We start from the raw sequence: 25,311 nt of genomic DNA, 5'->3' as shown, positions 1-25,311 counted from the left end.
GGGAAATACTACCATCACTGCCACCATCACTCCAGTGACACACCCACACACACCTCTGACACACGTGCCATACATGCAGGTGGAGACACACATCACAACGCATGCCACACGGGGACCAATGCGTGCACACTCAGACACTGGTACTCACCACTAAGCAAAGAAGTCGCGTATGAGCCGAGTCCGGATGTCCTGTTGCGGCTCCACATCCTCCACATCACTAGCCCCATTGCCAAGCCCTTCGTCCTCCACGGGTGGATGGTCCTCGTCATGTTGATTCAGGATGAGTGGCACAGCTCTTTCAACTGCCATGTTGTGCAGCATGCAGCAGACCATGAAGATCTTGCAGACCTTCGCCGGGGCATAAGGGAGTGCACCGCCGGTCTTGTGGAGGCACCGGAATCGGCTCTTCAGCATGCCAAACGTCCTCTCTATCACTCGCCTTGTCCGGCCATGGGCGGTGTTATAGCGGAGCTGGGCCGGCGTGATGGGGTTGCGGAGAGGTGTCAGCAGCCAAGGCATGTTGGGATAGCCAGCGTCCCCTACATGGGAAGCACATGGACATCGTTAGAACTGGTGAGGCGGTCGTGCTGGTCGGCTATACAGAATACAGGACAGACAGACTGTACCCACCAACAACACATGCCCGTTCGTTGCGCAGCTGCATCATCATATCAGGCATCCCGCTACGCCTCATGATGTAGGCATCGTGTGCTGACCCTGGGAAACGAGCACAGACATGTGAAATCACCATATTGGACAGACACACCACAAGGGCATTGATGGAGTGGTAGTGCTTCCGATTGCGGTACGCCACCTCCCGTGCGTGTGGTGGTACCAAACCTACATGTGTCCCATCTATGGACCCAATGACATGGGGCATCCCTCCCAGGGCATAGAATCCACGCTTGACCTCAGTCATCTGTTCAGGGGTTGGGAACTTGATGAAGTCATCCAGGTGAATCAACATGGCCTCCAAGACATCATGCAGCACACCGCTGAACATGCTCTGGGACATGCCACCAACATGAGCTATGGTATTTTGGAAGGTACCCGTGGCAAGAAAATGTAGGGCAGCCATTACCTTCAGCTGGGGTGTCAGTGCCGTAGGATACCTGTGCTGCGGTTGCAGGTGTGGTGCCAGTCTCGCCGTCAGCTCCAGAATCAACGGTTGGGTGAAGCGGTAGAGCCGGATCCTGTCATTCTCCTGCATGGTAGCCAAGTCTGGAATTCTTCGGGCAAGAGGCGGCGCTCTGCAGTAATTTGGAAGTGACAAGGAAGAGTGAGTGCACTACGAGAACAACTCATGTCTACTGAGCACATGTAAATCTGGCAATACACACATGCTACATAGGGAGTCAGGTATGTGCTACATGCCCAGGACACGTATGGATGCAAGGTGACACTCCTTCCAAGACCCAGCTACACACGGTGATTGAGAACCTCCCCATGCCACGCCATGGAAATAGCTGTGTCCCAGTGCAAGTGCACAGCCCGACGCAAGACAGGAGTGACATACACCCACACATCAGCAGAAGTGGGATGCCGATTGCAGAGACTGGTAGCGGAACACTGGAACCACAGGTCACATGACATTACACTAGTCCAGCCCACACACCTTGCCATGAAGGTGCACATGTCATGACTCACCACACATTCCTTGTGAGGATGCTGACATGGCCTTGTCACGCTACTCCGTGTCCCATGCATACATGTGCACCTCACATCCGATAACACATGTGGCATGGTGTGCGGAACAGTGTGCAATGACAATCTACACACAGCCACATGTTGGTTGCTGCAACGGCTTCAGCTTTTGAGGGTGCTACAACATCAACCTGATGTAAATCCCGGACACATATATGACATAGTCACATTGTGCACTGTGGGTAGTGACAAGTCATGTGTCATGACCCCTGTACCGGGCATCATGGGACACTTCCGTGTGTTGGTGTCCGTGCCATGCCAGTGACGCTCACCCCAAGTGCGCAGTCCCACATGCACACATGTCAAAGGAGTCAAGGGCATGCCTGGCACACATTGCACCATCACACAGTACACCTGTACACATCTCATCATACATCTGGTGCCTTCTCCACTCAGGAGGCATGTTCCACATCACAGCCTGTGACACCTGTGCCCCACACATGTAGTAATGCACAGACGATGCCTTGATGTCCATTCCTGGACAAGTATGTCCATCCATGGACAAGTATGTCCATCCATGGACAAGTATGTCCATCCATGGACAAGTATGTCCGCCCTATTCCTACCTGTGTGTCGCCTATCACCACAGTGATGTGTAAAAACCGCCGTACTGCTGCTGAGAGGGCCTGTGCATGTTCCCAAATCACTGTGGGAGTGCTGCCGTATGTGTACCCATCGTGATGGCGAGCGTACAGGCATTTGTACGGTCCGTAGCACTACGAGTACGCATACGTGTGCAGACCCATAGTGATAGGGCCGTACACACGCATGTACGCTCACTATCACTATGGGTCTGCACGCGTATGCGTACCCGTAGTGGTACGGACCGTACACTCGCATCTACGCTCACTATCACTATGGGTCGGCACGCGTATGCGTACTCGTAGTGATGGTGAGCGTAGATGCGAGTGTACGGTCCGTACCACTACGGGTACGCATACGCGTGCAGACCCATAGTGATCGTGAGCGTAGATGCGAGTGTACGGTCCGTACCACTACGGGTACGCATACGCGTGCAGACCCATAGTGATCGTGAGCGTAGATGCGAGTGTACGGTCCGTACCACTACGGGTACGCATACGCGTGCAGACCCATAGTGATAGTGAGCGTAGATGCGAGTGTACGGTCCGTACCACTACGGGTACGCATACGCGTGCAGACCCATAGTGATAGTGAGCGTACATGCGTGTGTACGGTCCGTACCACTACGAGTATGCATACGCGTGCAGACCCATAGTGATAGTGAACGTAGACATGCATGTACGGGCCGTTGCCATGCATTTGGGGTGCCCTAGGGCCCCGAAACGCACCGTACCTGTGTGTGATGCTCCAAATTACATAGGGGACAAGTATTAAGGCCTACATGCATGCTGGTTGTCATGGAGACCAAGTTCAAATTTCGAAATTGTTCTGGAAGGTGCACAGCAGAAGTCAGTTGGAATTATTCTACTTTGTTGCAATGTGTTTGTGGGGCTGACATCATGCAGGAGAATGAAACCGATAGAGAACCCACACACTGCTAGGTTTGAAGGGATTGGTGGAAACATAGGATGCAAATGTGAGTGACCAATCACTCTGTACTCCTGTGCATGAGACTGGGCAGAAGGGCACATATAAGGCAGCCAGGTCCCATGAGGGAGCACTTGCCTGCACATCTTTGCATTCGTCGACCCAGCTGCTGCTACTGATTCCCTGGAACCATGTCAAGGGCTGTGGAGAGGACACAGCCATTCACCCTGGAGGAGAACATGGCTCTGCTGGATGTGATCCTCCCACAGTACTCCATGCTGTATGGGCGACCAGGGTATCAGGTGAGTGCATAGGCCACTGCCACAGACTGTCCCTATGTTGTGACTGTGACTTCTGCCATTGCGTCCAGGTGTAACACACATGCCATGTACTGTCGGGGGGGTCCCAGGGGGGGGGGTGCCTGATGTCTCCCAGCAGTGCCCTGAGACAGGAGGGGTGGGGGCCTATCACTCACAGCAGTGCCCTGAGACAGGAGGGGTGTGTGCAGAGTCCTCCCAGCAGTGCCCTGAGACAGGAGGGGTGTGTGCAGAGTCCTCCCAGCAGTGCCCTGAGACAGGAGGGGTGTGTGCAGAGTCCTCCCAGCAGTGCCCTGAGACAGGAGGGGTGTGTGCAGAGTCCTCCCAGCAGTGCCCTGAGACAGGAGGGGTGTGTGCAGAGTCCTCCCAGCAGTGCCCTGAGACAGGAGGGGTGGGGGCCTATCACTCACAGCAGTGCCCTGAGACAGGAGGGGTGGGGGCCTATCACTCACAGCAGTGCCCTGAGACAGGAGGGGTGGGTGTGATGCACAGTGTGAGCCTTGATCATTGATTGTGACATTGCCATCATTCCACCTGTGTACCCACTCTGGCACGTACTGCTTTTGCCCTCACCAGGGGATGATGTCCCTATGACAAAGGTGCAATGCGTTGGCTGCATGACATGCCTTGTTGTAACCAGCTAATTTGTACCCATATGTCTCTCTGTGACATGTGGCTGGTGTATTGATGTGGTGTCACTTGTTCCTCCTCACAGGTAGGCGCCACTGCCAAGGAGCAGATCTGGCTGACCGCCGTCAGTGCCGTGAGGGGTGTGGATGGTCGGAGGCGGAGCCTGCCCCAGGTGAGGAAACGCTGGCAGGATATCCGGTGCTGGACGCGGAGGATTGCACGGCTCCTGCTGGGGGACTCACCTGAGAGCCACAAGAACCGCGGCCGCCGCCGTCTGAGCCACCTCCACAGGCGTGTGCTGCCGGTGGTCTTTCCAGACCTGGAGAGGCGCTTACAGGCGATGCAGCAGCCGGAAGGGGGTAGGTACATTTGTGTGTGTTGTGTGTCACCGGCATTTGTAAGGGCACAGTAGCATGATTTCACTGGCAGGGTTTAAAGGTGCTGTGCAGATCCTGTTTGCCCCAGTATAGCGCTGTGCCCCTGCCACCCTTCCCCTCCTTGCAATGTGTTCCCTGGTCTGTGTGTAGTCACTCCTTCACAAGGTAATGTAGGCTGGCCCTTGGTCCACGAGAACAATGACTGTAGCATCATGTGTGGGGGTGGTGTGTAACAGGTTGTGGGACCTTGCCTGTGCACTGTCAAGTTCACTGCATGTGGGTTCCATGTCAGTTGCCACTGATGCTGACTCCAGACATGGGAGTTGGTCTCTCATGTGTCATGCCTTACAGCGCGCATGTCCTATGTAGTGGCCTGTGACATGATGTGCATGAGTGTGCGATACACATAGTGCAGGGATGGTGACGTGTGTTGCAGTCATTACCATTCAGTAGCATGTAGTTGCGTACCCACTACGGTCCCCTGGGGCACCTTTTCCTCAGTGGTGTATGTGTCATCATAAACGTGGCCAATCTCAGTGTCTACAGCGTAGGTTGTGCTCTGTGCCATTGTCCCCTGTCACCATGTATATAGACGTGCTATTATGTACAGGTGTCCACTGTGCAGCCTGACCTGATTGTCCTTCTTCATACTCACAGTTGCCAGTGCCTGTGTGTCTTTTACTACTCATCTGAGGATGGGCACTGGTACCTCATTATTTGTACAGGCGCACCTTGGCTGTTTTGCGTACAATCTTGCTTTTTGCCTGCCCCTGTGTGTATCACCCAGACTATGAGATGTTGGTGCCACCTGTGTCTCAACAATTTGCCTCGTGTAGGGTCTTGTTGGGGCGGGCAATGCCTATGTGTTAACTCCTGATTTCCACTTGCTGGGTCTGGGCAGTGTGTGATGTGTCTGGACACACACGCAAGGTGCAGTGACCGAGTCATGTTGTGCATGTTTTCAGCATTACCTATGCAGCATGTGTCTCAAGTTCATGGATATGCTCCCTGGTCATCGGTATTATTGCCAACGCTGTGTGGTGCAGATGCAGTGCTGGATTGTCCCCAGGGCCTGGGTGCTATGTCAGACTCCGTTTCCTGTGTTTAGCTATTGTCTCATGCTCTCCATGGTATTTCAGTGGCATGGTGGCTCAACCAACTGTGTGTTTCATGCCCTACATCGGTACCCTGTTCAGTAGATGTTAGGGATCTTCCTTTTCAGGCCATGCAATGTTACCTATGTAGATTGGACTCATGTGACAGATGTGTACAGGTGTCTGATTAATTTCTGTCTCTCCACCCTGCCCACAGCATCGTCGGGGGACACAGAGGGAGACATGGACACAGACCAGGCGGAGGGACCGAGCACCAGTGCCAGCCGTGACATCGGGTCTGGCACATCGAGTGGGACAGAGGCGGAGGAGAGTGTGGCCGAGGACCTGTCGACTGGCACATCAGACTACGAAGCTGACAGGTCCGAGGAGGATGTCTCCGAGTGGGCGGAGGCTGCACCAGCAGCTGACAGCGGAACAACACCTCGCACCGCCCCCTCAGTTTCCACCAGCCGCCTCCCACTTGCTCGTGTCCCTTCCCAGCGTGCCCGGTCACAGCATGTCTCCTTCCTGCCAGGCACCGCACCCCCTGCCCCTGTCTCCACTGCTGCCGCCAATGCAGAGTCTGTGGACATCCAGCGGCAACTGCAGGTTGGTCAGGCTGCGATCCTTAATGTCCTCCATGCCCACGGCAAAACCCTCACCAACATCGAGGCTTTCTTGGAGGGCATTCATTCATCGCAAGCTGACCAACGCAACTTGCTGAGGTCCATAGACTCCACACTGACTGCAGCAGTGGGTCTCCTGCAGCGCGACCTCCCCCCACCTACCCCTGCCCCATCCACACTTCCCACTCCCAAGCCTGTCCCACGTACACCCAGACGTCGGCATGCACCCACATCAACGGACACGGGCACCACACCAGCAGGGAAGGTCCACCGCACTCCTCCTGACACGCACACACAGGGTGAGGTAGGCACACCCACTGGGTCAGGGGGCAAACGTGTGACACGCAGCCATAGTGGGAGTCCGCATTCCACCCAGTCCACTCCCTCCAAATCCCCTCCCCTCAGCTCTCCTGGCCACATCTCCCCCAAGGACTCCTTCATGGCCGCTCTGTCCCTGAGCCCCACAGTTACACCACCACGCAAGCGGTCAAGGAGGTCCCCGGTCAGGGTGGTTGAGTCTCCCCCCCTGTCTCCACCCTCCCCCGGTGGCGCTGCGACCCATCCCTCTGACCCCCCCCCCTCCTTGGGGCCTGAGGTCCCTTCGGGTGCAGGGGACTCCCTGGAGGACCTTGCAAAGGTGTGTAGTGCCATCCTGGCCTCCGCCTTTGGCACTGACCCACCCCCTGTGGTGGAGTCCTCCATCCCTGCACCCACAACGCCGCCCCTTTGCCCTGATGTCCCTGCGGTGCCTGTTGCTTCCCCCCCCCTGATGCCCTCACCAGTGTGGAAGACGATGCCATTTGACTGTGCAGGCAAGGTAGGGGACACGCATCCCACTGTGTCCCCCATCCAGCTGAGAATCATTGACTGCCCTATGGGCTTTGTGAAGATTGTACTGCCTGCGATCCACGGACATTGTGCTCATGCTGAATAAAGCTTAATTTTGTTTTCATTATCACACTACTGCTATGCTGGTATTGGTGTTGGTGGGGCTGCTACATGGTTTTGGGTGGTGTGTATGGGTTTGGGTGTGTGGGATATGTAGTGGTGTACTGCTCATTGGTGGGACCCTAGGATCTGTGTGCCATCACAAGGTGTTGGCTAACTTTCTTTGTTCATGTGAGCAGTTACTGCATGGTGCACTTGTCCCAGGGTGTATTCCTTCCTCTGTGTACCCAGCTTTCTTCCCTGCAGGGTGTTCCCAATGTTTTGCGCAGAGCTGTGTCTACATGAGCTGTGTGTGTGACGGAGCCCTTCTACTTTGGCCATGCATGCAGGGCCATGTGTCCACCTGCAACAATCGTGGCATCCTTGGTGATCACTGTACTTGTGTGTGGAGTCTGTTGACATGAGTTCATGGGGACATGTTCCCTTGTAGCCAGTATGCATGTGGATAATTCTGGCCTCACACACATGTGTTACACCCCTCCTGTCTCAGGGCACTGCTGGGAGGACTCTGCACCCACCCCTCCTGTCTCAGGGCACTGCTGTGAGTGATAGGCCCCCACCCCTCCTGTCTCAGGGCACTGCTAGGAGGACTCTGCACCCACCCCTCCTGTCTCAGGGCACTGCTGGGAGGACTCCACACCCACCCCTCCTGTCTCAGGGCACTGCTGTGTGTGATAGGCCCCCACCCCTCCTGTCTCAGGGCACTGCTGGGAGGACTCCACACCCACCCCTCCTGTCTCAGGGCACTGCTGGGTGGACTCCACACCCACCCCTCCTGTCTCAGGGCACTGCTGTGTGTGATAGGCCCCCACCCCTCCTGTCTCAGGGCACTGCTGGGAGGACTCCACACCCACCCCTCCTGTCTCAGGGCACTGCTGTGAGTGATAGGCCCCCACCCCTCCTGTCTCAGGGCACTGCTGGGAGGACTCTGCACCCACCCCTCCTGTCTCAGGGCACTGCTGGGAGGACTCCACACCCACCCCTCCTGTCTCAGGGCACTGCTGTGTGTGATAGGCCCCCACCCCTCCTGTCTCAGGGCACTGCTGGGAGGACTCCACACCCACCCCTCCTGTCTCAGGGCACTGCTGTGAGTGATAGGCCCCCACCCCTCCTGTCTCAGGGCACTGCTGGGAGGACTCTGCACCCACCCCTCCTGTCTCAGGGCACTGCTGGGAGGACTCCACACCCACCCCTCCTGTCTCAGGGCACTGCTGGGTGGACTCTGCACACACACCTCCGATTTCAGGATATGTACGCTTGGAACATACACGGTGGGGGTACGCTCAATGCATTCGAGGTGAGGGTACGAGTCTACTTACACTGGTGTGGTGGGGGTACGCTCCATGCATACGCGGGTGGGGGTACGGGTCGTACTTACACTGGTGTGGTGGGGGTACGCTCCATGCATACGCGGGTGGGGGTACGGGTCGTACTTACACTGTTGGGGTGGGGGGTATGCTCCATGCATACGCGGGTGGGGTTTCGGGTCGTACTTACACTGTTGGGCTGGGGGGTACGCTCCTTGCATACGCGGGTGGGGGTACGGGTCGTACTTACACTGTTGGGGTGGGGGGTACGCTCCATGCATACGCGGGTGGGGGTACGGGTCGTACTTACACTGTTGGGCTGGGGGGTACGCTCCTTGCATACGCGGGTGAGGGTTCGAGTCGTACTTACACTGTTGGGGTGGGGGGTACGCTCCATGCATACGCGGGTGGGGGTACGGGTCGTACTTACACTGTTGGGCTGGGGGGTACGCTCCTTGCATACGCGGGTGAGGGTTCGAGTCGTACTTACACTGTTGGGGTGGGGGGTACGCTCCATGCATACGCGGGTGGGGGTACGGGTCGTACTTACACTGTTGGGCTGGGGGGTACGCTCCTTGCATACGCGGGTGAGGGTTCGAGTCGTACTTACACTGTTGGCATGGGGGGTGCGCTCCATGCATACGCGGGTGGGGGTACGGGTCGTACTTTCACTGTTGGGGTGGGGGGTACGCTCCTTGCATACGGGGTGGGGGTAGGGTCCGTACATATCCGTCCCCACGCTATGTGATGTTTGTGCGGCCCGTACCCAGGCCTTTGCCACGTGGGTGCGATCCGTCCCGCCATTGTTGGGGTGACGTGTGTGGGCGTGGTCCGACTCGTACCCACGCTCTTGAGGCGTGGGTACGGGACGTACCTGTCTGGTTGTGTTGCCGGTTCGCGTGGTGACGGACTTCCGTTGTGGCGGTCGCTGGCTTATCAGGACACGCCCCCACCCCCTCGTGGTGACCAGGGCATGGGAGTCAGGTATGTCCAGGCCATGTGTGGTGTGTGACTTATGTGGTTGTTTTGTGGCCTGCCCTGGTCGTGCCACCCCCACCCCACCCCACTTTCACCCCTCCCTTAGTTATTCTGACCTTCTGCGGCGTCTGCGTCGTAACCTGTAGAGGAGGTGGACTGCTATGAGGGCAGGGATGACTCGTAGGTTCGGGTCCATGTCTGTCCGTCGCGTACTGGTACTCCTTGCTCGCGTCGTCCTGTCGCGTACGGGTCCTCCTTGATCGCGTCGTCCTGTCGCGTACGGGTCCTCCTTGGTGGCGTCGTCCTGTGTGTCCGTCACGTACTGGTCCTCCTTGTTCGCGTCGTCGTCTGTCCGTCGCGTACTGGTGGTCCTTGTTCGCGTCGTCCTGATTTCCCGGCAGTTTTTGGCTGCCGCAAAATATTCACCGTGCGGGGTGACGTCGGTGCGAATCGTGATTCCTGGGTCGTGAATGGCTGGCTGCGAGCGTCCCGACGTCAGGTCGGCGCTTTCCCGGATCGCATTGGTAGGTGTTTTTTTGTTCGGTTGGGCTTTTTTACGATTCGTACGGTAATGGTGTACCCGTGCGAATCGTAATTCCTTGTTTGTAAAATTTGACGACCGGGTACGCGTCGGGCGGAGATTGTGCTCCGTCCGACGGTTCGTACCCGGTTTTTGCCGGATCGTGATCGGCACCCAAGTATGTGTAAGTTTCTGTAGAAGTAAGTGTGGTGGTGTGTGTATAACTGTATATGCAAGTAAATGGATGTTTGATTCTTTATTAGCATGAGTAACTATGTGTGTGAGTAACTCTATGGATGAGTTGCGTTGTGTAACAAGATGTATAGGTGTATGAGTACATATGATGAGTGAGTACATGTATGAGTGACTGTATAGGACTGTTGGTGAATGAGTGGATGTGTATGTGGATCTTAGAATTACTGAATAGGTTCTTGTAACTGATATTGGTATGTCCATTGTTTTGAAAATTTTAGTTTCTATTTTTGAATGTGTGTATCAAAGGTTATATTAGGGGGAGAGGAGGTCTGCCACTCTATCACAAGGATGATGTCATCAGTGATGTCATTTGAGATGTCATTTGAGATGTTATCAGTGATGTCATGAGTGATGTCACTGACCATGTCATGAGTGATGTAATATGTGACGTCATCAGCAGTGCATTGCGGGCGCGCGAGTTATAGTTAGCTGAACTAACTATAACGGGGGAATTTCAATGGTTTTATACGAGTGAAAAGTCCAGCTAACTATAATGCCCCTGAAACCTATGGTTTCCTCAGTGAATCTCTAAGGTTTTTTAAATGCTAATTCCTAACTATAACGTGCCTGAAACCTATGGTTTTTTCAGTGAATTTCAAAGGTTTTTTAAATGCTAATTTCTAACTATGCCTACAGAGATAGGACATGTGAAGAAAGAAAAGAAAACGCACAGCAAGAAAAACAAGAAATGCAGAAAGGAGCAACAGAAGTCCTCAAAGACGAAGAATAGTGCAGGAGGAAGGATAACGTGCAGAAAGAACAAACAGAAGAGCAGAAAGAAGCCTTGTTGCAAAATCATCCTGTACCCTCAACTTTTTCAGACGGATACTGGTGGTAACTGAGTCTGACTAACCAGTCCTAGATCCAGTGCTATGTTAAAAGACACTCAGAATACAGTGAAAACACCTACATACACTAGGGAACACTATGTGTTGGGGTCCCCCTGTGATCAGCATGACCTCCTCTGTAAGCCCTTAGTATATAATAGGGCAGGGGATTAAAACTACCTCTTAAAACGTGCCACAGGGTGTGTTTGCACACGTCACCTCAGGCCCCGTCCCCTCACTTCCCCACTGTGTAAACACGCCCTGTGGCCGTTTTAAGTTGGGAGATTAAGTCCCCTTGAATCCTAAGGGTCCCTAGGTTCCAACTAGACCACTAGGTACCTCCAGTAAGCGCCACAGAGCTGCGTTGCAGAGAGACGTAAAAAGGGGCACGGCATAGACCACCTCTCTGCAACACAGCGCAGTGGCACTTACTGGAAGCACCTGGTGGGCTAGTTGGCCCCCAGGGTCCCTCAGGATTGAAGGGGAATTATTTCCCCAACTTAAAACGCGCCAAAGGGCTTTTTTGCACACGTTAACTCAGGCCCCGTCCCCTCCCTTCACCACTGTGTAAACACACCCTGTGGCCGTTTTTAGTTGGGAGATTAAGTTCATTTGAATCCTGAGGTACCCTAGGGTCCAACTAGCCCACTAGGTACCTCCAGTAAGCGCCACAGAGCTGCGTTGCAGAGAAGTGTAAAAAGTGGCACGACCTGGACCATCTCTCTGCAACGCAGCTCAGTGGCGCTTACTGGAAGCAGCTGGTGGGCTAGTTAGCCCCCAGGGGCCCTCAGGATTGAAGGGGAATTATTTCCCCAACTTAAAACGCACCATAGGGTGTGTTTGCACATGTCACCTCAGGTCCCGTACCCTCCCTTCCCCACTGTGTAAACACGCCCTGTGGCCGTTTTTTAAGTTGGGAGATTAAGTCCCCTTGAATCCTGATGATCCCTAGTGGCAAAATAGCCCACTAGGTATGTCCAGTAAATGCCATTGCAGAGAGGTGTAAAAAGGGGCACGGCCTGGACCACCTCTCTGCAACGCAGCTCAGTGGCGCTTACTGGAAGCAGCTGGTGGGCTAGTTAGCCCCCAGGGTCCCTCAGGATTGAAAGGGAATTATTTCCCCAACTTAAAACGCGCCACAGGGCATGTCTGCACACGTCACCTCAGGCCCCGTCCTCTCCCTTCACCACTGTGTAAACGCGCCCTGTGGCCGTTCTAAGTTGAGAGATTAAGTCCCCTTCAATCCGAAGGGTCCCTAGGGTCAAACTAGCCCATAGGTACCTCCAGTAAGCGCCATAGAGCTGCGTTGCATAGAGATGTAAAAAGGGGCATGGCCTCAGAACACCTGTCTGCAACGCAGCTCCCTGGTGCATACTGGAGATACCTGTTGGGCTAGTTGGCCCTCAGGGACCCTCAGTATTGAAGGGGAATTAATTTCCCAACTTACAACTGGCCAGGGGGCGCGTTTGCAGAGTGCTGCAAAGAGGGGGGGCGTGGCCTAAGGCGCGATACCGGTCTTTTATTTTTTTTATTTTTTTAAGAAGGAGGGCTGTGTGGCCCCCCTTCTTGTTATAATTTACTGGCCCTGGGGACCCCATCCTCCAGGGCCTTCACCCTAATTTTGTTTTGTTGAAAAAAATAAATTTGGCCCTCCCAAGGCCTTAATCGGCCCCGGGGACCCCAATCACCGGGTCATGGCCTTTTTTTTTTTTATTCTTTAGGAGGGGGCTGCGTTGCCCCCCCCTCCTCAGGCCACTTATGGCCCCGGGGACCTCATCCCCCGGGGCCGGCCTTTGCTTTTTGTTATTTAAAAAATATATCTATTTATAGAAACACCTAAGACATGCTGGACAAACCGTATGTACCTATCACCATGACGATTTGCATGATATTCATTAAAAGGCGACTATGCATAGAATGAATCCACATGGAATGTATTTACACCGCTAGTGAAGCTCTGACATGTCTGACGCCCTACCGTGCCTAATCCCGGTGCCCCCGCCGGTGGGTACTCTCCAAGTAGACACCCTTGTCGTTTATTTATACAAACATGGGTAGCTATTGACGAGCACATTTAATATACACGCACACCAGGCCATTCAAAGGGGATTCGACAAAAAGTCGACCAAATTATGCAAAAAACCCCCCTTACGGTTAATAAAATACACATCCACCGCCGGATGTGTAATACTTTTTATTTTACTCTCTGGAAAGGAGACGAACCTCACTTGAGAATCACAGCGTGCTCAGGGCTGATCCCAATGCTGTGTTACACCCAACAGTGCCCGCTGAGTGCCTCACACCTCTGTGTTGTATTCCACCAGCTAGTTGTATTCCACCAGCACATATTTTATATTACAACTTTAGAGACTAGTTAGGTTACACAACACTGCCCTGTGCATAATACACTCCAAGGCGCATATCACATAGCACGCGCTAGTGCCTGTGCTATCTCGCGCTCTCCAATGAATCTGTCATTGCGCACAATGTATTGCATATTATATTTCATGCCCCGGTTCATCTTATATCACACTTTTTGGAGCATAGTTTATACCATATACTATATCTAGTTTTCATTTTCAATCGTGCTCTCAGGACTATGTTCTATATAACACTGCGTCCACCTACCCTTTTCACGGGCATTACATTTTGCGATGGGGGTGGAGGGTCAGGGGGTGCCTCTGCCAAGTGAGCCCTGAGTCATAGTCACAAACGTCCTCTTCTTCCTGAATAAAAGTGAGATTATGATGCATACTTGTTCATATTTTAAGTAGTTCGCACAGACACACATTTTAAAAACAATAAAGTTCCTAATACCCACCTTCTCTGAACAGTTAGCTTGCTGCCCCATCCACCTCCTTCCTATCCTCGGTTGTCTGAATCCATGGACTAGCCTCCTCCCTCCTGCCATGCATGGTCTGATGTGCTGCCACTGCCCTCCATTTAGCATGATGTACCAGTCCACTCCTCCTGCCCTCCATTGCCCAATTCTATGGTCCATCATTGACCTCCTGCTTAGCCTCTGTGCTTAGCTTGCTGCCCCTATTATCCTTCCGGCTGCCCTCCAATGTCTTTGTTCATGCCCCTGCTCCATCCTTCTTGCCCACCATGTTCCATGGACCTGCCACTCCTATCTACTCTGAGTGTTCTGTTGAGCTGCCACTCCCCTCCCACCTGCCTAGCATTGCCAGATGACTGTAACCTGTCCCTGCCACCTCCAGCCTGCCTGTCCACATGCCATGCCCCTATCCCCTTCCTCCTGTCCTCCATGGTCCATTTTACTGCCACAGCCTTCTGCCCTCCCTGGTCTGTTGTGCTGCAACTGCTCCTCCTGCCTGCCCCGCGCGGTCTGTTGTGAGGCCCCAGCTGCCCCTTACCCCCTACCATCTTCCCTCCATGGTCTGTGTGTATGCCATCATAGTCTCATTGTTGCTCTCCATGGTATGTCTCGTTTCTAGTGCCCATCCTGCCTGACCTCCATGGTCATCTTGCTGCTCCTGCCCTGCCCCCTTGCCCCCAGCCCTCTGTTTCCATGTGCAGACCCTATTCCCTCCCTCCTGGCTTGTCTGTTCCATTGTAATGCCCCTGATCCGTCCCTCCTGCCCTTTATGGTCTGTTATGCTGCAGCTTTCTCTCCTGTCTGTCCATTATGGTCAGCTAGCTACCATTGCCTCTTTCCCCTCTGTTCTCTGTTGTACATGTGCATAATCCTGTCCCCTCCCTATTGCTTTCTATGGATTGTTGTGCTGCACTCCCGTCCCGCATACACGCCATCCTCTACGATGCATTGGGGCACCTAACGGAGAAGAACAGTACAAACTATTAAGAAGAATTAAATGGAGGCCAATGCCAATTAACAAGTTCGACCGCTGGAAAAAAACGTGCGCAGGTTGGCAATTTGGCGCAAATAACAGGGGCATTATAGACAAATGGGATCATTTCGCCAATAAATTAGCCTCATTGCTTCGGGGGAACACAACACGCAGAACCCCTTTAGATTCATCATATACTCTTGGACTTGTCCCAGCAATTAAGGAAAGCGCCAAACAATTAAACGCCAAACGCAGGGCTCATCGGAAAACCGGATCAGCCCTCGCCAAAAGACAACTTAAAGAAGCCGCAAAAAGTCATTCGAAGCAAAAACATGAATGTATAGAGGCGAAATGGCTGAACATCTTCGATGTTTTAATAATTTAACTAATTAAATAATTAAACCCAAGGGACCACTAATAGAGTGAATTCACTCGATGCAGGCACCTGGGTAGCCCACGTGAAAACTCGGTATACGGATGATCAAAGTAAAATTTCTCTAAATAAATCCTCTACTGCAAGGGATGGAACAGTTAGTATTACAGCTGTACCCAAAACGCTAGATGACCCAGTTCCTCCAGGTAAAACCTTAGTTTGCACAACTTTAAAAAAGATTCGACACAATGGGGCACCGGGTCCCAATGGCCTGCCTGGCTCGCTTTTTAGGGCAGACACAACTTTTGGACGGAAAATCTAACCCAGCTATACGCCGAATGCAGGTTCCTGGATGACGTTCCAGACTCCTGGAGAGGATCGCTACTGCATCCTATATTTAAGAAAGGGCCAAAATCTGATCCTAAAAACTACCGTATGATCGCTTTGTTGGACATCGAGGGCAAGGCTTATGCAAGTACACTTCTGGCGGAACTAGCAGACTGGGCTAGCACCGAAGGCCTCCTGTCCTTCTTTCAAACTGGGTTCAGACCTGGAGCCTCGACGGTGGATAATATAATCGCCCCGTCATATCTAGCCCAAAAAGCCGTGACTCATCAAAGCCTTCCACTTTTTGCTTGATTTAGTGACTACTCAGCAGCCTTTGCTGGAGTAGATCGTACCATTCTCTGGCAGAAGCTGGCTCGCTGGAACATCAATCCATCCTTATCACAAGCTATTAGATTGTTGTATTCACGAACTTGGGTTAGAATCAAACTCTCGAGCGAGTTTGCTACAGAGAAAATCATCACGAACCATGGGCTAAAGCAAGGTTGTGTCCTGGCCCCGATGCTTTTTAATTTATACACTGCAGATATGGGCCAAGCCTTGATCGGAGCTACACTAGCCACACCCAGGATTGGGTGTATCAAGATCCAACTGATGCAATATGCTGACGATCTGGTACTCTTAGACCATACCAAAATTGGCTTACAAAAAGCACTCACGGCTCTTGCAACTTTCAATGCCAAAAACAAGCTGGTTGCCAACCCAACAAAGTCAAAAATAGTGATTTTTGGGCACTACCCTAAAAACAATTGGCAAAATGGAGGCTGGGTCAGCTGACTCTGGATTGCATACATCATTACAATTACTTGGGGGTTTGGTTCAGCGAAACGGGCCACCCAGGTGTTCACCTTCATAAAATGCAGATGAAAGGGAAAAGCATTATCTATGCCCTCTGTAAATTACACGCCACCTTACATAGTCCTTCAACAACGGCTTTTCAAAGAGTTCTGAGGGCAAAATTAATACCATCTCCTAATTACGCACAACAGGCATTCCCAGGGAAATTTGCAAAAGATCTAGAAAAAATTCTCTGCACAGCTTATAAAAAGCTATTTCACTTACTAGCCTGTACCAGGAATAATTTGGTTCGACTGGAATTCAACCTCAACCAACAAAAACTGGAAGAGATGGCCTTTTTGAGTAAATATTTTTACCTAACAACGGCGGCACCGGAGAACACAATGAAAGCTGTCTTACAAAACATTTTCCTAGAATCTGGCAATCCCTGGTCTGATGGTCTCGCCTCTGCCAAAGATCTCTTGCAACTTACAGCAGAGAACTGGGACACCAGGATAGTTAAGTATGCTACTATTAAAAGCAGAATAAAAAACAAGTACGTCTACGTTCCCGCACTATGGACATTGAGTCCCTGGCAACAAGAAGATTTCACGAGTCCCAAAGCCTCCCACATACAGTGCACAATCTCAAACCTCATCTTACGCAGGCCATGGGGAGACAAGCCCTACATAGGATTTTAGCAGCTAGGCTACATCCTCTCCCCCTTAAAGAATTATACCCCACCGGATCAGTAAGACCAGTGATCACAGAGTGCTGGCTCTGAAAATACAAACACGAGTCCTTGGCCCATATCTTGCTTTGCGGCCCGGCTCTGCGTCTAGTTCGCAGAATTTACCTTAGGCCCATTTTTTTGCAATTGGGCACTCGTACAGCAAAGGAGGCAGTCCATCAACTTTATACGCTGGATACAGTGAAGCACATGGCTACCTTTGGCAAATTTGTACAATATACCCGCACAAAATTGATGGAAACTCCTCTCTAAGCAATCTGGCAGGCATTTGTGCGGAGGCTGTACACTATCTTTTAATACTTGACTGGTTTTTTTGAAGCATGTACAAGAATTTTTTTTACATTCGCTGTGCACACAGATTTATTCTGTTTTAGATTTTGGATTTTAGACTTTTAGATTTTAATCTGAATGTTTTTTTCTTTTGTAATGGTTTTGAGTCACCACGCAAATAAAGTTTATTCATTCATTCATTCATTCATTCTACTATTTTAGTTAAATGTAACAAAGGACTTAGGAATTCTCACCTTAAGGATAAAAAAGTAAGAGAAAGAGGAAAGAAAAGAAGGTAGGAATAGAAGAAAGAGAAGTTGACAAACAGCCAAGAGACTTCAGTAAAAAAAGACAAAGTACACTTCCAGTGAGAAGAAAATAACATGGAGAGGCCGGAGTATGCGAGAGGAAGACATACAGCAGAATCAGCAAAGTCAAAGAGAAACGACAGAGACCACTAAGAACATCAAAGAATATAAATAGAATAAACAACAGCAATAAAAATCAAAGTACGTGGAGTTAAGCCAAATAGACAAATGGTACAAAAAACAAAATAGGAAAGGTGCATATTTAATGAAGGGAGTAACATTTCCAACAAATTAAGAGGAACTATACACATTGGGACTAGGAAGGGAGGCACAAGGAGGAGGACACATCAAGGAAGGGAATCTATGCTAGACATGAGACATCTGTAAAGGAGAAACCACGGAATTACTTAGGCAGGAACATCTTGAGAAAAGCAAACAAGCAACAACCACCAAGTGAGAGTGAAGGCAGTAACTAATAGTTTCTAAAAAATAAAAATATGTTATGAACATAAGAACTGAGACATATTAAGAAAGTCCATATTCAGGATTTCCCAAAGTCCATCTCTTCACCTTTGGTTCTAAAAATAAACTGCTTTAAATCTTATGGGAGGTCTAAAAGAGTAAGTCCTTTCCTTGTTGGTGACTTTAAAAAAAAACAAGGATGCACTAGACCATATCTAGTATTCATGGAATGAAGAGCAGGACGAAAGGAAAGTAACTAGTTAGGACGAGCAGCAGTAGCATGGGCCACATCCTGAGAGAAGAAAAGCCTCCGGCCAGACCATAACATTTGCTTTCCCTGCTTGGCCGCATAAATTACCATTAACATTTCAGTATATTCCAAAAAAAGGACAATTATCCCTCTTGAACGACTAGCTGAGAGAGGCCGAAGATGACTGCCCCCAGATTTGGGGCCAATGCGTACGCACTGTGCAGGTTAAGACTTGTACCTTCCTTAAGGTCTACTATTTGGGGAATATGAATGCTAAGAAAGGCTAGCCTATCAGATCCCTCCGCCCCTTTAGGAATACCATAAATTCTGAGATTATTCCTTCTGTTGCGGTTCTCCAAATCCTCCATTTTTTGTTTAAAAAGAACTATTTCCTTGGACATAGTTTCAATTTTAGTGGTCACATCCTGAACATCACTAATCTTTTTCTCTACCACGACACTCTAGATTCTAAGCCAGACCATTTCTCCTCTAGTCTCTTAAGAGTAGCATTGGTGTCGATAACAAAAGGTTTCAAAAGCTTTATTTCCTTGATAATGTCATCCAGAGTTAGAGGCAATGGAGATTTTGAAGGTGAACAGGGCTCCTTCTTTTGGCATTTTGAGGCAGTAATGGTGGAATCTTTACGGATAGAGGACTTGTTTGTATATGTAACCTTTGTGCCAGATGAGATGGGGAGCTCCATGTAATAAGAAAAGATAAGCCACCTAATGCGCCAAAGCCACAAATATCGCACAGATATCAGGAGCGAACCTATATTCAAAGAGCATCAGAGGAAATCCAATGAACGATGAGGAGGAGCACGGAAAAAGTTTCAATATGAATTTAGCTAGGAAACAGAGCAACAGCCGTCATTGTGAGACAATCAATCAAAAAGAACAGAAGAAATGCAGAAGGAATCCATATGATGACACAGCTGGTGAGCCAATCAGTCTGAAGAGCTAGGGGCCAGGAGAGGAAATTAAATAAACCAAGGCACTTCCAAAAAGTAAATGCAAATTACTCCAAATACCTTCAAAGCATGGCAGGGGCTAAGGAGGAATAGCGCATCATGCCAGGAAGGAGCTGTTTACCACCGCATACCGTGGTAAAGAAAATGGCAGCCGCAACCAGCAAAACGGAGAACGCGACACGGGGGAAACAGTGACAAAAAGGGCTTATTTGGAGTCAAAAAGGAGAAATACCTGTGTCCCTGCGTTCGCGTGTTCAAAGTCTCCACTTCATTCTGTGGAAACGAAAGGACTGCTGCTCCGAGTACACTATAGGTCATGGTCGAGGCATGGAGCTACACGAAACCGCAGCCATCTTGCAGGCAGATAAGCCATGCCCCCCTCAAACCCGTATTCTAAAACAAGAGAGGTGCCTACCCGGACTATTGTGCCACTCACATTGCAATAGTGCTTCTCGACATTGATTTACAAAGCTTTACTAAGATTTCTGGTACTACATTGGTGTATCTAATGCCTTTTTAAATATACTCTGCCAAGACAGGTTTCATAAGAGCCAGACAAATCATTGACAAATAGTTTCCCACCTGATAAAAAAGATGCTGAAGAGGAAGTTCCCCTTGGTTGTGATTTCTCCTGCTGCCGAAAAGGAATTGAATAAGGTTGATTGGACCTTTCTCAGTGGGGTCCTGTACAGAATCTAGGTAAAAGTAAGTTGAAATAAAAATGGCCAGTTATGTACATCTCTTGCAAGTGGTGACAATGGACAGTTTATTGCTGCTGAAGGGCGCTTGTCAGAGATGTACCCTCTTGCTTCTACAGATCATGCTCACAGCAGAACCACTGGCTATCCTATTAATGGATTGTGACAGGGTTAAAGGGGTTGACATTGAGACTGACTCACACAAACAAGATTTAAAATTGCACCCTCCTGACTCTGACCGATTAGAAGTAATACAACTGAGCCTTGTTGTACTGCTGCAATAAAAGCATACCCCAGCTTTTGGGCAATGATATTTGAAACATTTGCAGCTTTAGAGGGTTTACAAAGAACAGTGCTACTCTCTCTCGTGTACAAGAAAGGTGGCAAGACCAAAATGAAAAACTATTGCTCAGCAGTATTGTTAATCCCCATGGCAAAACATTTTATTGGAACACTTGAACTATTGTGCAGATAATACAGAGACCTCCCTGTGTCCCTGACTTGATTCCCTAGGGGAAGGTGCATGATGCATAAGAAGTTGCCGGTGACAAAGTGTCCTTATGTGTAGTATTCGCAGATGTTTGTGTATCTGATGCTGTTTATCATCCCTAGTTGTGGGGAAAAAATCGAGGGGGCATTCAGAGGAATTTCTATCCTTGATTATTGAATTTATAGCATGAATTGGGTTATAGTAAGAGTTGGCCAGAGGACCATGACTGAGAGGGATCCTCTATGATGGGATGTTAATCATGGTGTGTAATGGTACCACTTTTGTTTAAACCATTGCTTCAGCAATTTCCACGAAGCCCTGATCAAAAGTGGGGTAAATCCACCTCAATTAGTAGTAGAAGTAAAACAAAGTTTATTAGGACAATTATCCATAAAATAATCTAAAACAATAAAAACACCTGTACAATATAAAATTGACTTAAAACCCACTAGCCCTCCAAGAACAGCACACCATATTCATACCCGTCCGTGAAACTGTTTGACAGTAAGTATAAGACGTTCCTATCTGCCACATCAAGATAAAACATTTCAGACAACAGCTCCATCGCCTCCAACCTTTGTAATGCTCTGTATTTTAAAACAAGGGTCTAAAAAACTTAATATGAGCATTAATATAAAAAACACAATCCCTAAGAACATGAGACAAGAAACATTATACATTCAAGGGGCATGTGCATAAACCTTTACTATCCCGGATCACATTACACCATTTACCGGACGAAAAGATTGGGCTACACCTCAAGCTCACCTGTAAAATGTAAATCTGTAATTTAAGGTCAGGTATGTGTGGCAGATAAGGAAAAACCATGTCATGGCCAAGGATATTTAGTGAGAAGATGATGGAAGGCTTCTTCCTCAATAGGCCAAGTCCAGAGAACCAGCAACATTCCCACAGATTCTCTCAGAGCTAGTTTACTACGAAAAAGGGACCAAGTTACTATTTTACCTCACTGAGAATGCATATTTTCAAGATTCATTATCCTGTTTCTTGCTTCCCTAGCCCTCCTTTTTTCAAGGCCTAGGATCTCAACCCAACACAGTTTAGGTACCTTTGGGGCTTTGCTATCCACAGATTTCCCAACTCTTTTTGTAAAACTTTTTTTGTTTAACAACATGGTGTAGAAACAACATTACATAAATATCATGAGTATACTTGGGCGCAAGAGGAAAATCGTACAGTATTATCATCATATTGTAGGAGTCAAAGTCAGACTTGTCAATCAAGGGACAATTCTACACATAGCAGGTTCAAGTACAAACATTAATCAACTCAAAGACATTGGAACGATAGAGAGATGCAGCTCCCAGGCTACATAACATAGGGGGCATTGAGTTGTGTGTGGTCCTACACCCCCTTAAGATTCAGAATCCGTATCTCCATCACTAAGATCACCCTCATGAGGCATTCATAAAGAGCCACCCACACTTCCACATCCTCCTAGAGCTTAGCATCCGTTGCTGTTTTCAAACTTTAGGAGAAATTACGTTGCTAGAACTATAGCTGCTAAAAGGTCTGCTAGAAATTTACTAAAAAGCAAGGGGGCGAGTTGCATGGCCAAGATGGCGTCGCTCTCCGCTCCCACTGGGCCACTCACCGCGATTTTTATAGCCATCTGACCCACGGTGGAGCGGAATCAGCTCCTAAAAAACGCCGCACCACTGAGTCGTTGAGGTGGGGGTGGCTAAGCCCAGCAGACGGGTGCACGGTCACAACGATCTGCTGCGTGTAAATCTGCGGAACGCCTGGGAGGTTTGGCGAGCCCTCCGACGTCTGCGATAAGGCCTGGGCAGCTCTTTGCCGTCCCTACGTGACCTGCACACAATGTGTTATGGAGACGAGGCTCCCCCCCTGCACAGCAGCCGACATGCCGCAGCTGACCCGGGCGGGACGAGCCCTTGAGCGTGGCCATCACGCGAGGCCCCAGCCTGGCAGATAGGGGCAGGCCGCAACATCGGAGGTGAGGCGGGGGAGGGGCTGCAGCACCAGCAGCTGCTAGGGTGCCCTGCCGCCATCTTGCTTCACGCGGCGTTCCCCCCGCCTAGAGTCCCAAGCAGCGGTGAGCACCGGCCTACCCAGCAGCCCATCAGAGCCCCGGTGGGGGTGGAAGACCTGGGAACTGACTTTGCAGCGCATTTGATGCATCTGGGAGCTGACTGAGGTAGCAGGGAGAGCACCTTGGCCACAGAGGAGGTCACGGCGCTGGCAGAGGCGCAGCGGCATACTGTACTGCGAGCGGCCCCCGGGGGGGCACACAATGTACCTGTGACTGGGCCCGGATTGAGAATGCCACAGAAGACCCCGGTTTTGTGAACCCGGGAGGGCCACGGTACTGGAGGTGAGGCCGGGGAGGGGCCACAGAACTAACAGCTCCTGGGTTGCTGTGTCGCAACATCACTCTGCAGGACGCCCACACCATCCTTGCAGCGATCAGGCCCGAGAGACCGGCCACTAACGTGGATAACGCGCCCACGAGGGTGGCTGGAGTGATTAAGAGGCTGCCTGGGCCGCAGGAGCGAACGCATCGTCAGTGGAGGTGCGTGGCTGGCAGCGTTCCTCTGCTGCCTTGTTCAAGGGCCCCCTGGGGTTGTTGCAGAAGACGTTGACTTTCCTCGCCCGGAGATGAGAAGGAAGGGGTGCTTTGAGGAAACAGGGCATTCAGTGACAATCTTCTTGCAGAGGTCTTGTCCCTCTGCTCCTGCCCTCTGTCTTCCATGCTTACTACTCAGGGTGCGCTTACCCCCCCCCCATAACAGAGACGTTCGCACGAGGGGGGCCATGACCGCCCTTAAAGGCTGGAAAGACAGGTCGGTGAAGGACCTCCTGCTCAAAACTGCACAACAACCAAGGGCCAGCCCAGACCGGGGCGCGCAGGCAACGCGGAGGGAAGTGACAGTCCAGAGGCCGCGATCAGCCGCTCTTACCTAAATTCACTCTTCTGCTCTCTTCGTGATGACCTGTCCACCATGAAGCAGGAATTGCAGTCCGACCTGCATGAGGTTAGGCGAGACCTGGACTCCCTGGGAGAGCGCATCCACAGACTCGAAGAGCATCAAACGGGCCGCGATGAAGAGATTGAGCACCTCCAACAAGAAGTGCTGAGTCTGCAGGACCAGAACCGAGATCTACAGGCTCAAACCGAGGACCTGGCGAACAGGTCCAGACAGAACAACATTTGCATCCGAGGCCTGGCACACGCAGAAGGTGATGGCGACATTGAGGCTCTGGTCGTGGGCCTTTTTCGCTCTATACTTGGGGAGACAGCAGAGTGTCCGATCCAGCTGGACTGCACTCACAAGGTGGGCCCTAGGAGAGCGGTTTCCGCTCCCCCTGTTGACATACTGACCTGTGTCCACAACTACCAACTTAAGGAACAGATCCTTCGCGAGGCCCGTGGCCACCCGGACTTTACGTATCAAGGTCAGAAACCTATGCTCTTCCAAGAATTGGCTGCTTCTGCTTTGCTTAAACGTAAATCCTTCAGGCTGATCACACTTCACCTCAGGAACTCCGGCATAAAGTACTCCTGGGGGCATCGGTTTAGGTTGATCTTCCATTACCAAGGGGAACTGTGGCAACTTAGATCATTTACAAAGGCCTGCGCACTCCCAGGTATTGAGGAGCCTGCACCGGAGGAACTCCCTCGGACCCACGCCCTCGCAGACGCCGGAGTGGTCATGGATGGAACACTATTAAACCTCCCAGTTCGGCGGCACGCCCTGACCCGGACACTATAGCCAAGGAACGGCAGGCGGTCCTGTCGACTCTCGCAAGTATACCAGCGGACTGATCTGAAGCTTGCCCCAGTTGCAGTTCCTGCTCTACTAATTAATTTGAGACAAGCTGCTGGCCTGGATGTTCTTCTGGGCCTGCCTGGTGGGAGCGGGGAGCTGTCGGCCATTGGTACCCCTTTCTTCACTCTTCCTATGAGCAGGATGCTCAGGACATGGACTCTCGTAGTTCTAACTCATGTTTTTTTTTTGGGAGGGGGGGTTTGTTGTTCTCATTTTTGGGGTCTCCTTCCCCTTGCTGCGCTCCCCCTGTTTTGGGTGTGACTGGGTGCCGCTACAGTATCGTGTGCGTCATATGGGGCTTTGTCTTTCTCACTGTTGGGGCCTCCTTCCTTTTGCAGAGTTCCTTTCATGTGCAAGTGGGGTAACCACTCATGTCTGTCACAAGCAACCTACCCAGGCTACTTCGGCTTACTGACAATTGCGACTCCGCTGGTCCTTCGACACATGGCGGCCCCCCTCACTCGGGATAGATGGGTGTTAAGATTCTGACATTAAACGTCAAAGGGCTCAACAACCCAGTTAAGCGTAGGGCTATCTTATCCTATTTGGAAAATTCGGGGGCCCATATCTGCTTACTTCAAGAGACCCATTTGGTGTCCAGCGATACCCATAGAATGTGCTCTAAGGCCTTCCCGCAACAGTACTACTCCTCCCTCTCTACCAAAAAAGCTGGGGTAGCTATCGTAGTTGCCCGCTCGTTACCTGGGAGGTTGGAGGCCAAGGTGACGGAGATCAAAGGGCGGCTTCTGGCACATTTGGTGACAATAGGGGTGCACACCTTCACTCTGGCTTCTATCTACGTCCCTAACGAGGGTCAAGAGCCCTTTCTGCGCAAGGCGATAGGTGACTTAACTGTCACACCTGACCGACAAATCCTTCTCGGGGGTGACCTGAATATCGT

This window comes from Triturus cristatus, chromosome 2_2 (assembly GCF_964204655.1).
Source record: "Triturus cristatus chromosome 2_2, aTriCri1.1, whole genome shotgun sequence".
Lineage (NCBI taxonomy): Eukaryota > Metazoa > Chordata > Amphibia > Caudata > Salamandridae > Triturus > Triturus cristatus.
The sequence above is the reverse complement of the archived record's forward strand: the minus strand, read 5'-3'. Positions refer to the sequence as shown.